The sequence below is a fragment of the Artemia sp. Qi Xiang Cuo genome, chromosome 2 (assembly GCF_049724085.1).
Source record: "Artemia sp. Qi Xiang Cuo chromosome 2, ASM4972408v1, whole genome shotgun sequence".
Lineage (NCBI taxonomy): Eukaryota > Metazoa > Arthropoda > Branchiopoda > Anostraca > Artemiidae > Artemia > Artemia sp. Qi Xiang Cuo.
In genome coordinates, this window is record NC_142795.1 from 47,391,683 (window position 1) to 47,409,721 (window position 18,039).

The window sequence follows — 18,039 nt, forward strand, 5'->3', positions numbered from 1 at the left end:
TATCATCCAAGACAAGCACCACTTTACCAAGTATTATCTCAATTATCACAGCAGTTTCTGACAGCCCTTTATTACCTTCACTACTATGGTAATTAAACACAATTTGTCCCTAGATCATGTTCATTGTTCTGAATTCTTACCTACTCTGTTACTTTGCACCTCAAACCGTCCCGCCACGTGAAGTGTACATGAAAAATGAGTTTTATTGGATGGTTTAGTTGTTGATTAACAATTTGTTAAGAACCGAGTGAAATTTTGGGCCATTAAACGTGCTACTACGTATATTTGGATTGCTGAATTACAGTGTTAAAAGATAATAAATAGAAGATTTCGAGAAAATAGTGTAAGTTTTTAGTTTTTAGTGCTTAGGAAATCATGGGAAGTAGGCACGTATTGCCTAATAGAAACAGGGTATATTAGTGTAAAGATTGAGTCAGAGATTTCAAAATAAATATCATTCCAAAATATATGCTTAATTTATTGTTGCTTGTACCCTGTGAGCTTTATTTCTTTGCCGCATACATAAATCGGGATAGATGTAAGCTTACCATTGTACATATTTTTAAAAGGGCAGAAATTATAAGGACTGACGGTTAGGTCCTGTTTCAATTATACTTCTATAAAACTTAGCATAGTAAATTATTGAATTCAGCTCATGCTTAATGGTTGGTTTTAAGATTTTATATGGAATAATTTGACAAAAGTTAAGCAAGCTACATTTTGACTCTGATTTTATGAAAGGAGAGGAGATTTTTTTACCTGGGCCTACTATATTTTGTGCTATGGATTCATAGCTGTCAAAAGATCGTCAAAATCAAAAGGTGTGTACTACTGTTGCTAGATGTTTGAACCATCTTCTTTTTTGCCAAACATCATCTTAGAGATGCAAAGAAGGCTTAACCTTTTTTCATAAAGGTGTTTTATCTAAGTCAAATACTGGGGTTTATAAGCTTTCTAATAATTATTGAAACATCGTGCTCGTTTACTTTATTTTTTCACATTTAAAAGTTTACAGAATGTAAAAGAGTCAAGATGGCTGACTTCTAATTGCTAACATCTAGTGAACAGTCAAAGATAGGTATAGAACACTATGAAGGACATTTATAAAGGCTGACCTGGGTCATTTTAGCTTAAGAATTAAACGGTTAGTACGCATGGAAGGTTATTGGGAAAAAATATTGCTATGCCAGATTATCAGTTAACAAAAAATGCTTTCAATGAAATGTTACTGGATAAAAGAAAAGATTCTTGGCCTGTGCCAATTAAGAGTATACTAGGCAATCGTGGGCTATCAGGCTGGTGGAATGATGGCATTGGACCTGGGGTGGAAACAGGATGGATTGCAAAAGCTGTGGAAATAGTGCTACAAGATCAAGAGATCCAGGTTTGGCAAGAAGACAAGGTTAAGTCACAATCCCTTGGAATATATAGAAAAATTAAAGAAGCCTGGGGAGAAGAAATATATCTTAAATTTGGGCTCCAAAATGATACTTTAAAATAGGTTTTTATCGGTAAGGGGAAATTTTATGCCGCTTGGGGGGGGAAGAAAGTATTTAGGGAGGGTTAAGGTACTGAGTGGTCCCTTCACTTGTCCGATTTGCAGGGAGTCTGAAGATTTATAACATTTTATGTGTTATTGTAAAGAACTGAGAGTACTTATAAGGGAAATTTTTGGGAGGGATGTCTTGCATCGAAGTTGTTTAGCAAATAAAATAGGAAGTAGTTACAAAGTGGATATTAAAAATTTGGGAAATTTTGTGAGTATGGGGACGAGACATAGGGAGGGTTTTCTATTGTAGTGTTATTTTTAAAAGTGTTTGTACTTATTATGTTTTATGTATTTTGTTGTATCTGTAATATACATGGCCCATGGGGCTTTTGTGAGAAATATCTATCTATCTATCTATATACGAACAATGCCTAGAATATACAAAGTATCCCATTTAACAAACGCATACTTTGGTTCTCCACATATTTTAGAACACCCAGTATAGACACAATTGTCGCCTGGAAGCGGAACTGGCATAAGCGAAGAACACAAAATTTCGAGAAAAACGCGGTTGAATGTCTGCAACCTTGCAAAACAGAAATGGTTAGAGTAAAACAAGTGAAAAAATTGCATGCTGAAAAGCACAGCATTATAAAGGGATGGTGAAAATTTCCAATTGAAATATCAAACAGTTTCGGCACGATAAATTACCAAAGTACTGTTACGCCGATCGGGTTTTAACAGTTGGTAAATTCCCCCAGTGTAAAATTTCCCCTGAACAATTCACCCCTGGAAACTTCCCTCCGCATGGAAAATTATCCCCGTGGAAAATCCCACCAGCAGAAAATTTCTCCCCCCGGAAAATGTATGCACACTTCTCAATAACAAATACTATACGTAAACAACGGGAAAATTTTGTAACTTAGACTTTTCCCTAAGGGCTCTAGAGGGTCATGATGCTTTAAAGGCATAGTTACTCGACCTTTCAACTATGCTGAACAAAATAACTATCTCAAAATATTGAACAAAGGATATTGAATAAGAGGGGCGTGGGAGTGGGCCGGGATGCCTTCCAGTCTTATTGGTCACTTAAAAATGACACAAATTTTTTTAATTTCCGCTCGAATGAACCCTCTCGATATTTTAGGACAACTGGGTCAATAAAATCTTCCTGGGAAAAAAAGACAACAACAAAAAACAGACAAATAAAGACGCGTCCGTGATCTTTCTTCTGGCAAAAAATACAAAATTCCACATTTCTGCAGATAGGAGCTTGAAACCTCTACGGTTCTCTGATACACTGAATCTGACGGTGTGATTGTCATTAAGATTCTTTCAATTTCAAGGGGGTGTTTCCTCCTTTTTTTTTAAAATAAGGCAATTTTTCTCTGGCTCGTGGCCATTGATAGGTGAGACAAAACTTAATAAAACTTATATATTTGTACTCGGCATAATAAGCCGACTCTTTTGATATATTAAATAAAAAAAAGAAGTTTTTTAACTGAAAGTAAGGAGCGACACTAAAACTTAAAACGAACAGAAATAACTCTGTATATGAAAGGGGCTGTCCCCTCCTCAACGCCTCGCACTTTACGCTAAAGTTTCTTATTATTTTAAAAAGCAAAGTATTGAGAAAGAGAAAACTTTAGCGTAAAGAGCAAAGTATTGAGGAGGGAACAGCCCCTTTCATATACGGAACAATTTCTGTTCGTTTTAAGTTTTAAGGTGGCTCCTTACTTTCAGTTAATAAAACTTGTTTTTTTATTTAATTTCTGAACGTTTTTGAATTAATGCTGGTTTCGAATTTGTAGTATCCTCTTTTTGGATTCTGTAACATCATTAGGGACTACTCTCTTCTTCCATTAACCAAAATGAAGGTTTAGCGGCGCATCTCTGTTTCTACGACATGCCCCGTTTCTACAACATGCTCTGTTACGTCACAACATCCCTAGTAGATTCCCATGACACCCGGAATTCCCGTGACCAGGTGCATGGGTGCCCATAAGCTGAATTCCAGGGGGGCAAATCTCATCTAATTGGCACTTTTAATGCTATATAATAGAAATCTCAGAACAAAAATATATAATAAGGCAGAATCATTCAGCCAGGGGGGGCGAGTGCCCCCCCCCCCTTATGGTTGCCCATGACCAGGGGTAGAAAAGGGTGACGCCATCGTGTGTGCCTTGATAGACTTATTTAGGGTGATGTAATCATACATGGATTTATTGGGAATAACTTAATGATGGCGCACACCTTACGCAATGACAGCGCACATGTTGCGTAATGACGGCATACACGTGGGTCTTATGTAATGACGGCACACATGTTTATTTTTCCTCGAGATTTCCAAGAAGTTTTTTTTCTTTCAAACGTTTCTTTTTCTTTCTATCAAAGTTTTACTTTCTTTCCTTCAAGAATTTTTTTCTTCAGTTTTTTATCCTGGTTAGGACTCGAAAGATCAATTTCCATCCAATAGAACAACGCCCCAGGCGCTGGAACCAGCGAATTATTTCCAATATTCTGTTCTGGTTAATATATTCTAGAAATAGCCTATTGCACGAAAGAGATTTCCGATTGTTCACGCATTCTAGAATGAAGTGTTTCCTACGTCTGCAATAATTAACGTGGAGACGGAGAATATCTATTTCTAGAAATTGCGCCTGTTCTTCATGTATTTTTAGTAATAAGGACGAAAGGGGACTACAAGATGCTTAAATTGTGTAAACATATAGGTATTCAAGATTCGTTCTAAACAAAGAATCTAAGAAATACACAGGGCTTTATACATACACATTTTTTAATAAAACCAAATTTACAACACTATTAAAACACAGAAAAAGCAGTTAAAAAACATGAGAAATGGAAGAAATAAAAACATGCGTAAATTAAAAGAAAAGTATGGATCCCAGCAGGCAATTCCAGGGAGGGAGGGTTGATATTAGATGCAAATTTAGGCGCTATTGAAGTATTCCCGAGAGCCCTTAACGAAAATACAGCGTTTTTGAGCCAAGACTCTGAACATTTCACACCACCGTGACAGTATTTGGCTGCCCTCCGCTATCAATCATTTCCAGAGGGCGGGGATGATAGAGATAAATTTAAACCGTATTCAGAGGTATTTTTGAAGGGCCTTAAGGATAATATCTCGTTTCTTCGAGTGAATGTTAGATTTTCACTCCCCCTTCGACGGAAAAAATTATTTTAACACCTCCACCTCAACTTTTAAGGTGTAGAACATGCTATTCCTTGCAATTCACGCCACAGTGACATTATTTGACTGCCCTTTGGACACCCCATTCATCAGTCCTAAGACATTTTTCTGACATTTCTTGTTAAAAATTTATACTTAAAACCATTGATTCAAGTTTTTGCGAGCCAAGCCTATCATAATAACCTCAAAAACACTCCACACCACCATGGCATTGCACATCTGCCCCTCCGTCATCCATATGGCACCACCCCTAAAACATTTTCAACTTTGTCCTTCCGATACAGAGCTTTGAATCAAATTCAACACTGCTTGTGTTATTTGAACAGCGGTAACGGCACTTCATTGCAAGAGCGTGATACTCCATGCAATTATCACCACAATACCACAATATCGATGCTCTGCGGCACCCTATGACATCGCCCCATCATCCCCAAAGACATTTTTCAGAAATTTCTTGTTAAAAATTATGCTTCAACCCATTGATTCAAGTTTTCGTGAGCCAAACCTATCATAATAACCTCCAAAATGCTCCACAGCACCATGCTATTACGCACCCGGCCCTCCTTCATCCATGTGGTACCACCCCTCATCACCCCTAATACATTTTCAACCTTTTGCCACCGAAAATAAGCTTCTGAATCTAAATTACACTGTTTTTATTATTTGAACATCAGAAACGGCATTTCATTACTAGAGTGTGATACTCCATGCAATTCACACCACAATGCCATATTATTACTGCTCTACGGCATCCTCAGACATAAAAGGGAAATCAATTATTTAATTAACTTAATTTTCATTTTATATCTCCAGTTTCCATCTTCCCCAGAATATGGCCTTTTTCCTTCTCCCTAGAGTATGATCTTCTTCTTGTATCTAAAAAAAAAACCTAAGAACATTATTGCATGTTATATAATTCTTTTTGTGTTTTGATCTGTCATCGTTTTTAGGGTTTTGGACTATTTGTTAGGTTGCTATTGGCCGTGTTCGTCTTTTACTAGACTATCACTATTACTCATTCAAAGGATATTAACCTTATTTCTTCAAGGTAATCAAATTGATTTTCCATCTTATGCTGCAATCTGTAGCTTCTTCCCCAGAATATAGCATTGTTCTTTCTCCCCAGAGTATGATCTTGTTCTTGTATCTTATACAAACCTAAGAACATTATTGCATGTTATATAATTCATTTTGTAATTTGATCTGTCATCATTTTTAGGGGTTTTGGCCTATTTGGTTTGGTTACTATTGGCCGTTTTACTAAATACTGGGAAATTACAAATAGGACTTTTTCTTAGTTGAAATAGTAAGATACGATATTCCAGACAAGTAACTTTTCAAAAGACGCTTATATTATCTTAACTTTTAGCTACTATGCGCAGTGGTTTGTTATTTACTAGGTTTTAGCTATATTCCATGAAACTTACATAGTCTCCATTTATAATTAACTATATCAATCCTTTATGTATTTACCCCAGACAAGTAACTTTTCCAAAGATGATTGCATTATCTTTATTTTTAGTTACTATGTGCGGTGGCTTATCGTATCTTCTAGTTAAAATGTGCCCTGATTTGTTCTTTACAAGGTTCTGAATCTAAATTAAACACTGGTTTTATTGTTTTGATTTGAAAAAAAACTACGTTTTCTAAAGAGTTAAAGAGGCTGAGTCACAAGTTCGAACCTTACAACGTACAGGGATTAGGAGGTACAGTTGAGGGGCTGCTGGCCCCCAAACCTCCCGCTTTTCCAGCCTTTAAATAAAAAAACGAGTTTTTTAAACTGAAACAGTTGGGCGGCAGCCCCCCAACTGTACCTCCTAATCCCTGTGCATTTTAAGGTTCAAATTTGTGACTCAGCCTCTTTAACTCTTTAGAAAACGTAGTTTTTTTCAAATAATTTCTGCACGTTTTTGTACAGTTTGTTACTAATTATTGCTTGACTAACTGTTAGCTGATTGTGTCAGGATTTAAAGTTGTGGGACTGCCGTCCTCTAAACCCCCCGCTTTTGAAGATTCTTGTGTTAAGGCTTTTAAAGGTTTTAAGATTTTCGTTTTTCGAAAAAAAAAACTTCTGGGAAAGAGCTGGAATTTTTGGAAGCTTGTAGTCGGTCTTGTCAGGTTAAGAGGACTATTTTGATCTAATTTAATAATGAAAAACTATGCTTTTAGGAATTTCTAAAATTAACAGGGGCTCTTATAGGACAACAAGGTTTTTGGTAAATGTAAATTCGGGGGATATTTTTTTCGGTCTGAAAATATCAAAAGATACTAACAGGTTAAAATCCACTTCAAATGAGTCCTTATTCACCCGGATCCGTTGCCAATTTTAGCCTGCAAGTGTGTCTGATAAAAAAAATAATTTGCTTAGCATTCAGTGGCTATATTTGGTTTGTGGACAACAGGGAAGGAGTGATTAGATTGAGTTGAAATTGTGAGGATGAGCTCCCAGGCCATAGCAAAGCTTACCCTCTAAATTTCAGCCCGATCAGACAACGTTAAAGGAGGGTTATGATGGGAGGGTCGAAACTTTTCCGGCCCACTTTCCCCCATGAAGATAAAGTCGGAGGGGGGGGGGGAAATTTTGCATGTTTCTTAGTTTGGGCTTTGGCTACAAAATGCAATCACCGAAGTCTCTCTGCGACCGCTAGGACCGGAAATTGCTTAACATTGTGGTGGGTCGCCTCTTTAAAGAGGCACAAGTGTGCCTCCTTGATAGGCTGTGAAGTAACAATTTTTGTTTGTTTTAAGTTCCCAGTTCATTCTTTACTTTCCTAAAAAAACTGTTTTTTTATTTTCGACAGCCGAGACAGCAGATTTTATTAACTTGTGTTATTACAATCTCTTGATATTCCTCAATGAGTTATGTAGTTCCAAGAAGAAGGCCGACACAAGCTTTCGGCGGCATGCCTAAATTAATATGAAAAAAATGTTTATTATAAATGTAGATTCGGGGGATAATTTTTTCGGTCTGAAAATATAAAAAGGCCCTAACAGGTCGAATTCCGGTGCGAATGAGTCCTCATTCACCCAGATCCGGTGCCAACTGGGGCCTGTAGGTGTGTCAGATAAAAAAAATAATTTGATGAACATTAAGTGGCTATATTTGGTTTTTGGAAAACAGGGAAGGAGTGGTCGGATTGAGCTGGAATTTTGAGGATAAGCTCCCAGGCCCTGGGAAAGCTTAACTTCTAAATTTCAGCCCAATCGGACAACGTTAAAGGGGGGCTGTGAGGGGAGGGTCGAAACTTCCGGCCCACTTTCTCCCATGAAGATAAAGTCAGAGGGGGGGGTGAAATTTTGCACGTTTCTTAGTTTGAGCTTAGGCTACAAAATGCGAGCCCCGCCGTCTCTCTGCGACCGCTAGGACTGGAAATCGCTTAGCATTGTGGTGGGTCACCTCTTTAAAGAGGCACAAGTGTGCCTCCTTGAACAGCGAGAACTCGGCATTTTATTGCTAGAATGCGATACTCCAAGCAAATTCACATCACAGGGCCATATTATTACTGCTCTGCGGCACCCTCTGACATCGCCCCATCCCGCAGGACATTTTTCAGACATTTCTTGCTAAAAATTATAGTTCAACCCATTGATTCAAGTTTTTCGCAAGCCAAGCTTATCATAATGACCTCTAAAACACTCCACACCACCTTGGCATTACACACCTGCTTCTCCGTCATCCTTGTGGCACCACCCCTCATCACCCCTAGGACATTTTCAACCTTTTCCCATAGAAATTAGGTTTCTAAATCTAATTTAAACACTTTTTTTTTTATAATTTGAACAATGGGAATTCGGCATTTCATTGCTAAAACGTGATACCGCAAGTGATTCACAACACAGTGCCATATTATTACTGCTCTGCTGCACCCTCTGACATCGCCCCATCACCCCTAAGACATTTTTGAGACACTTTTTGTTAAAAATTACACATTGAACGCGGTGATTCAAGTTTTCGCAAGCCAACCTTATCATGATGCCTCCCAAAACACCACCACACCATCACAGCTTTACAGACCTGTCCCTCCTTCATCCAAGTAGAACCCCCCCCCACTAATCATCCCTAGGACATTTCCAACTTTTTCCCACCGAAAATAAGCTTCAAAATCTAAATTAAACACTGCATTTCATCACTTGAACAATGGGAACTCGGCATTTCATTGCTAGAACGTGATACTCCAAGTGATTCACACCACAGTGCCGTATTACTACTGCCCTGCTGCAGCCTTTGACATCCCCCATCACCCCTAAGACATTTTTCAGATACTTCTTGCTAAAAATTACACATTGAATCCAGTGATTCAAGTTTTCACAAGACACCCTTATCATGATGCCTCCCAAAACACCCCCACACCATCACAGATTTACAAACCTGCCCCTCCGTCATCCCCGTGAAACACCCCCCCACTCATCAGCTCTAGGACATTTTCAACCGTTTCCCCCCAAAAATAAGCTTGTGATTCTAAATTTAACACTCTTTTTGTTTGAACAGCGGAACTTGGCATTTCATTGCTAGAGAGTTATTCTTCAAGGCAAGTCACGCCTCAATGCCACACTGCTACTGCTCTGTGGCACCCTCTGACAGCGCATCATCACCCCAAGACACTTTTCGAAAAATTCTTGTAAAAATTATTTCCTCATTAAAATCAAGCATTAAATCCATTGGTTTAAGTTTTCGCAACCCAACCCCCCTGATACACCGCATCAATTCCCAACCTGCGTGACCCTATTTCTCTCCCCCTGGCACCAGCTACCATCCTACCATCATTTCTAAGATATTTCAAGATATTTTTTAATAGAGTGATAACACTGCTTCTGACCCCCCGGATACAACGATTCCACCTCCGATTCTGCAAACTTCCACCCCGGCACAACCGATTCCAGCTCCATCTATCCCCCTCCAACCCCAACTACAAATCCAGTTCCCGTCGTGTCAGTACCAATTCCCCACCCCCTGATTCCACAATTGCGATTTCGCCAATTCCGCTCCAAGTTCCGACAATTCCAAGATTTTGCATACGGCTGGCTCCGTGGCAATCTTCGGCTGATGATTGAACTTAGTTACTTTATTGTATATTTTTGATCAGTATCATTTGTAAATTGGATGCATATACATCTACATCTTATTTAAGAAATAAAAGTGAAAATGAAATATTCCAATAAAACGTGTGCACATGATAAAGTTATTGTCGCATTGTATACTGACAATGAGAAATATTTGAATTATGAAACAAGTGCTAATGGCGATCTTATTGGAAATGTATGCGTGCGTTGTCATGACAGTAAGGAGTTAAATTTCTTTGGAATACGAAAAAAATCAACACTACTGAAGGTGGATATGCGAGAGTGACATTCCCAGAGATGATAGTGCTCAAAGAGAATGCTAGTCCAAAACTTTTTAGTTGCAACGAAGGCTAATTTCTTGCTAATAGTCTTGGTAATACATTACTCGTTGACAAATCCTATGTCCATCTTTCGGCTATTAGCATTCAAAAGAAGACAAGAAGAAGACAAGACTACTCTTCTATCTATATTATAAACCATATCATATCCAGTTGTCGAAACTGCGACCTATGTCAATATAGTGTCGTAATAGACAATAAAACCGCAAGTACAATAAAAATAACACTAGCACATATTATCACCGGGGAGATTTAATATGATTCGATGAAAAACAAAGTCCATACAAACTTTACTAGTACCATCACGGAAAAGGTGAAGATAAAACATTTCAAGAAAGGATGTGCACATAATAAAATTATCGTAGCACTGAATACTCGCAAAAAAAATATTTGAATTATGAAACAAGTATTAATGGGGATGTTATTGGAAATTTTTGCGTCCGCTGTCATGACAGTGAGGGGTTAATTTCCTTTGGAGTGCCCATGAATTTCTACCGTTAAAATGGTGGATATGCGAGAGTAACATATCCAGATATGATAGTGCTCAAAGAGAATGCAGCCCTAAAATTTTTAGTTGATGACGAAGGCCGACCTCTTGCTACTGCTTGTGGCAACACATTACCCGTTGGTAGATCATATCACCACCTTTCTGGCATTACCATTCAATTGAAAGCATAAAAAATAACCACCAATATCAAACTATAATTCCCGTAGCAGACCACTTGGGGCACTGTTACTAATAGAGTTACTTCGATGAAAGCACCAAAGCTACTACATAAAAACTATTTAAAAGGGAAATAAATTAATAGATTAACTTAATTTCCATTTTATATCTCCAGTTTCCATCTTCCCCAGAATGTAGCCTTGTTCCTTCTCCCCAGAGTATGATCTTGTTCTTGTATCTTAAAAAAATCTAAGAACATTATTGCATGTTATGTAATTCTTTGTGTGTTTTGATCTGTCATCGTTTTTAGGGTTTTGGACTATTTTGTTTGGTTACTTTTCGCCGTGTTCGTCTTTTACTAGACTATCATTATTTCTCATTCAAAGGATATTAATCTTATTTCTTCAAGGTAATCAAATTGATTTTCCATCATATGCTGCAATCTGTAGCTTCTTCCCCAGAATATAGCATTGTTCTTTCTCTCCAGAGTATGATCTTGTTCTTGTATCGTATAAAACCTAAGAACATTATTGCGTGTTATATGATTCGCTTTGTATTTTAATCTGTCATCATTTTTATGAGTTTTGGACTATTTGGTTTGGTTACAATTGGCCGTTTTACAAATATTGGGAAACTACAAATAGGACTTTTTCTTAGTTTGATTAGTAAAAGACGATATACCAGACAAGTAAATTTTCAAAATACGCTTATATTATCTTAAGTTTTAGCTATTATGCGCCGTGGTTTTAGCTATATTCCATGAAACTGAAATAATCCCCGTTTATAATAAACTATATCGATCCTTTATATAGTTACCCCAGACAAGTAACTTTTCCAAAGATGCTTGCATTATCTTTATTTTTAGTTACTATGTGCCGTGGCTTATCGTATTTTCTAGTTAAAATGTGCCCTGGTTTGTTCTTTACTAGGTTTCAGCTATATACAATGAAACTTAAATAGTCCCCATTTATAATGAAATATATGGATTATTTATGTAAATATGGTTACAGCCTATGATTATGACGTCATTCATCAATATTGCACATGAAAATGCTGCTTTTTTGTACTAAAAATTAAGCTAAAATTTAGCAGAAAAACATTACCATAAAAATTTTTTGTTAATGGATTTCATTTTTTTAATATTTCTTTTGAAAGTACTAAAAAAAAAACTTTAGCATAAAGAGCGAAGTATTGACGAGGGGATTACCCCCCTCATATACGTAATAATTGCTGTTCGTCTTTAATTTTAATGTTACTCCTTACTCCCAGGTCAAAAAACTTTTTTTTTAATTCAAATTCTGATACTTTTTTGAATAATACTTGGAAAACAGCGAGCCCTTCATGGAAAATTGCCTTCCCCCATGAAAAATTCCTCTACGGAAAAATCCTCCCACGTACCTCCTCACCCCAACCCCCCTCACCAGAAAAAATCCTCCCTGAAAACGTTTGTATACTTCCCAATAACCCATACTATATGTAAATTATAAGCAAAGTTTACAACTTGCAGTCCTTCCCCCAAAGACTGTGAGGATTAAGTTATCCTCAAAGACATTGTTATTAAATTTTGCGACTATACTAGAACTATTAATTTCCGTTTGAATGAGCCCTCTAGCAATATTCTAGGACTACTGGGCCGATAAAATCACCCCTGAAAAAAAAACAAAAAAAAAAAAAAAAAACATGCATCCGTGATCTTTCTTCTGGCAAAAAATACAACTTACCACATGTTTGCAGATAGGTGCTTAAAACCTCAACAGTAGGGCTTTCTGATACGTTGAATCTGATGGTTTAATTTTCACTAAGATAATGTGACTTTTAAGGGGTGTTTCTCACTTTTTCCGAAAATAAGGCAAATTGTCTCAGTCTCTTAATTTATGACAGGTAAGAATAAACGTGGTCAAACTTATATATTTGAAATCAGTATAAAAATCTAATTCTTTTGAGGCATCTGTTGGTATCAAAATTCCATTTTGTAGAGTTTTGGTTACTATTGAGCCGGGTCACTCTTTACTTATAGTTCTTTACCACGAACTGATTGATTCTCGGTAGTAATTTACATTGACAACCGGCATGAATCACATGAGAGGCTCTATATCTTTTATCTTATCTTCTGGTACGTATGACCTAAATGACAGGCTTTGGAACCTCGAGATTCTAAACTATCCTTACCTCTGAGATGCCTTTCCCCTTCACTCCCTGAATGGTTATCTCTAGTGCAATTCGGAAAACTTTACAATGATCATCTGCAAAAACACACTTTGAGTAGAATGCATATATGGAATTTGCTTGACGCCCTAGGAATTCCCATACTATTGGCTTGATGCTCAACACCTTTTTAAAGAGAGTGAGTATCCTCTCACAAGAATATACACTACAGTTTGACGTGCACATTGCAAAAAGCGAGCAAACCTATAAAGTGGTCAAACACGTTTTGAAACTATAGTCGAGATTGTATAAAACAATCTGACTGGTTATTGCTATATATTTCAACTATACATGGATTTGCACAAGAATATACACTACAGTTTCACGTGCACATTGCAAAAAGCGATCAAACCTTTTTTACCTATAAAGTGGTCAAACACGTTTTCAACCAGATTGGTTTTTGAACCACAGTCAGCATGGCGTGTTTTCTTTTTTTTCTTTTTTTTTGGCAATTGACATTTTTTTTCTGATTACAAGTACCATTCATTGCCATCGTAGCTCTAAAAAAAGGGTTTAGTATTTTCGAATAGGACTCTATGAATGATATTAATTAATGTTTGAATAATAGGAGCGTGAATGATTCTAATTAGTGATTCGATCGTATGAAGATGGAGAAAAAGGCTTATGAGTTGACCTAGCTTTACTTCTTCGATGTGTTCTGTATAATACACAAGTGGCGTTTGAACAGTGTTGTCAATTCTAAATAGAGTTTAACGTTATAGTATACTAAAAAGTTGATACTAAGAGAGTTGTAGATGGCAAGAAAAAAATTTTAATAACGGATAGCTTTACTTCTTCAATGTGTTCTGTATAATACACAAGTGGTGGGGTGATGGAAGCGGGGTGTTTTAGAGTACTTATAGTGCTATACTGTGGGCCGAATTGCTTACGAAAAAACCCGAATGAATGAGTTGAAATAAAATCTTTAACGAGAAATAGCTGAAAAGTGTTTTGGGGAAGATGGGTCGATGACAGAGGGTTTTCTTAGCGTAGTTATAGTGTGATAGTGGGGGGGGGCAAATTGCTAGCGAAAAACCCAAATGAATGAGTTGAAATAACAATTTTAACTAGAAATTTCTGAAAAAATATTTTTTGGGGGAGATAGTGCGATGGCAGCCGGCTGTCATAGAGAAGTTATAGTGTGATAGTTTGGGGGCGTATTGCTTACAAAAAACCCGAGTGGATGACTTGAAAATAAAAATTTTTAACGGGAAATGGCTGAAAAGTGTTTTGGGGGAGATGGGTTGATGACAGAAGGATGTCTTAGCGTAATTATAGTGTGATAGTGAAGGGGGGCGAATTGCTAGCGAAAAACCCAAATGAATGAGTTGAAATAAAATTTATAACGAGAAATGTCTGAAAAGTGTTCTTGAGGAGATGGGTTTATAGCAGAAGGATGTCTTAGAGTAGTTATAGTGTGATAGTGGGGGACGAATTGCTAGCGAAAAACCCGAGTGGATGACTTGAAATAAAATTTTTAACTAGAAATGGCTGAAAAGTGTTTTTGGGGAGATGGGTCGATGACAGAGGGGTATCTTAGCGTAGTTATATTGTGATAGTGGAGGGGGGGGCGAATTGTTAGCAAAAAAACCAAATGAATGAGCTGAAATAACATTTTTAACTAGAAATCTCTGAAATTTTTTTTTTGGGGGGGGGGGGATAGTGCGATGGCAGCCGGATGCCATAGATTAGTTATAGTGTGATATTTTGGGGGCGTATTGCTTACAAAAAAACCCGACTGGATGAATTTAAAATAAAATTTTTAAATAGAAATGGCTGAAAAGTGTTTTGGGGGAGATGGGTTTACAGCAGAGGGGTATCTTAGCGTAGTTATAGTGTGATAGTGGGGGGCAAATTGCTAGCGAAAAACCCAAATGAATGAGTTGAAATAAAATTTTTAACTAGAAATCTCTGAAAAAATATTTTTTGGGGGAGATAGTGCAATGGCAGCCGGCTCTCATAGAGTAGATATAGTTTGAGAGGTTGGGGGCATATTTCTTACAAAAAACCCAAGTGGAAGACGTGAAAATAAAAACTTGAACGCTAAGTGGCTGACAAGTGATTTTAGTCAGCTGGAACGATTACAGAATGGTGTCTTAGAGTTGTTTTATGGTGAAAGTGGTAGTTGAATTACTAGCGAAAAACCCGAATCGATGACTTGAAATAGAAAATTTAAACAATAAATCTGAAAAAATATTTTTTGGGGGAAGGGGTGATGTCAGCGGGGTGTCTTAGAGTAGCTATAGTGCTCTACTGTGGGTCGAATTGCTTGAGAAAAACACGAACGAATGAGTTGAAATAAAATTTTTAACTAGAAATCTCTGAAAAAATATTTTTTGGAGGAGATAGTGCAATGGCAGCCGGCTGTCATAGAGTAGTTATAGTGTGATAGTTTGGGGGCGAATTGCTTACAAAAAACCCGAATGGATGACTTGAAAATAAAAGTTATAACGATAAATGGCTGAAAAGTGTTTTGGGGGAGATGGGTTGATGACAGAGGGGTATCTTAGCGTAGTTATAGTGGGATAGTGGGGGGCGAATTTCTAGTGAAAAACCCAAATGAATGAGTTGAAATAACATTTTTAACTAGAAATATCTGAAAAAACACACAGGCAAAGACACACAGGCAAATAGAGTGAGAGAGATAAAAACACATACAAATACGTAGATTTAGACACAAAAACCGAGAAAGACATGGAGTGTACACCGCGACGGCGCATACATAGTGAGAGAGACATGCAAAGTCGACATAGCTTTATTTCATTTTTTAAGGTTAATTTAGACGAGGTTAAGTGTGCGCACGTAACCTCGTTTAAATTAACCTTAAAAAATGAAATAAAGCTATTTATCAACATCCTTTGTCAGATACATCAAATAAAATTGACAAAATCTAAATTTCATAAAATATCGGATAAAATTGACAAAATCTAAGTATAAGACTGATTAAATTCTATATCAACATCCCTTTCTCAGCTACATGGGATAAAATTGACGAAATCTAAGTATCATATTGATTAAATTATATATCAACATCCCTTTCTCGGGTACATGGGATAAAATTGACAAAATCTAAGTATCAGAGTTAATAATTTATTTTAACAATACCTTTTATCACTTACAACAATTATAAATAACAAAATCTAAATATCAGAGTGAATAAATGCTTTTTCAGCATCCTTTGTCGGATAAAACTGACAGAATCTAAGTATTAGAGTGATTAAATTCCATTTCAAAATCCCTTTCTCGGATACATGGGATAAAATTGGCAAAATCCTGATAACAAAGTGAGTAAATGGCTTATCAACATCCTTGAAAGGCATTATCAACATAGTTTGTCAGCTATATTGGGAAAATTGACAAAATCCAACTATCAGATTGATTAAATTCTATATCAACATCCCTTTCTCGAATACTTGGGATAAACTTGACAAAATCTAAGTATCAGAGTTATTAATTTCTATATCAAAATCTCTTTCTCAGTTACATGGGATAAAATTGACACAATCTAAGTATTAGAGGGAATAAATGCTTTATCAATACCCCTGAAATGCATTATCAACATCAAATGTCAGAAACATCGGATAAAATTGACAAAATCTAAGTATCAAAAAGAATGAATTCGTTTTCAAAGTTTTTATCGGATGCATCAGATAACAGTCATAAAATCCAAGTTCTATTCATTTTGACTGTATGCGTCCTTACGTTAAATTTAGGTTAGACCGGTTATAGATAGCACTACACCCGCTCAGACACACAGTCATAGTGAGAGAGATATTCAAAAAGTTGAGTTAATTTAAGTTCACTTAGAGTGGCCAGACATGCATTAGAATAAGCAAACACCCCCCAGACACACAGACAAAAAGAGTGAGAGAGATAAAAACACATACAAATACGTAGATTTAGACACAAAAACCGAGAAAGACATGGAGTGTACACCGCGACGGCACATACATAGTGAGAGAGACATGCAAAGTCGACATAGCTTTATTTCATTTTTTAAGGTTAATTTAGACGAGGTTACGTGCGCGCACGTAACCTCGTTTTTCATCCAACATACTCGTTTCATCCAACATATCCGACAAAGGATGCTGATAAAGCATTTATTCACTCTGATATTTAGATTTTTTCAATTATATTTGTTGTATCTGACAAAAGATGTTGATAAAAAATAAATTATTGAATCTGATACTTAGATTTTGTCAATTTTATCCCATGTACCTGAGAAAGGGATGTTGATATAGAAATTAATCAATCTGATACTTAGATTTTGTCAATTTTGTCCGATATTTTATCCTATGTATCCGAGAAAAGGATGCTGATATAGAATTTAGTCACTCTGATACTTAGATTTTGTTGATTTTATCCGACATATCCGATAAAGGATGTTGTTAAAGCATTTATTCATTCTGAAATTTATATTTTTTCAATTTTATTTGATGTATCTGACAAAGGCTGTTGATAAAAAAAATTATTCACTCTGACACATAGATTCTGTCAATTTTATCCGATGTATCTGACAAAAGATGTTGATAAATAAAATTTATTCACTCTAACACTTAAATTTTGTCAACTATTTCCTATGTATCCGAGAAATGGATGTTGATATAGAATTTAATCACTCTTATAGTTAGATTTTGTGAAATTGCCGTATTGTCTGTCTAGGAAGCGACTTCAATCGATAATGAATGTTAATAAAGAATTTGTTCAATTTTTTTCATAATTTCCTGAATTAAATTTCTGTATTTTGTATCCAAGAGGTGAATTCAAGAAAGAGTTTGTTACTTACTTACTTACAATTTTTTCATAATGATATAATGACATATCCAACAACGGATGTTGATAAAAAATTTATTCATTCTGATACCTAGATTTTGTCAATGCTATCCCATGTGTCTGACAATAGATGTAACCAAATTGCTTTTGTTACATCTCCGATGTTTTAATAGACATTCTAAACGTTTGATATGCCAGCTTACTCTAAAAATAATGAACACATAACAATGTAATGCATAATATATTTTTAATGAATTAATGCTATGTAGAATATTAATACAAAAATATATTACGATAC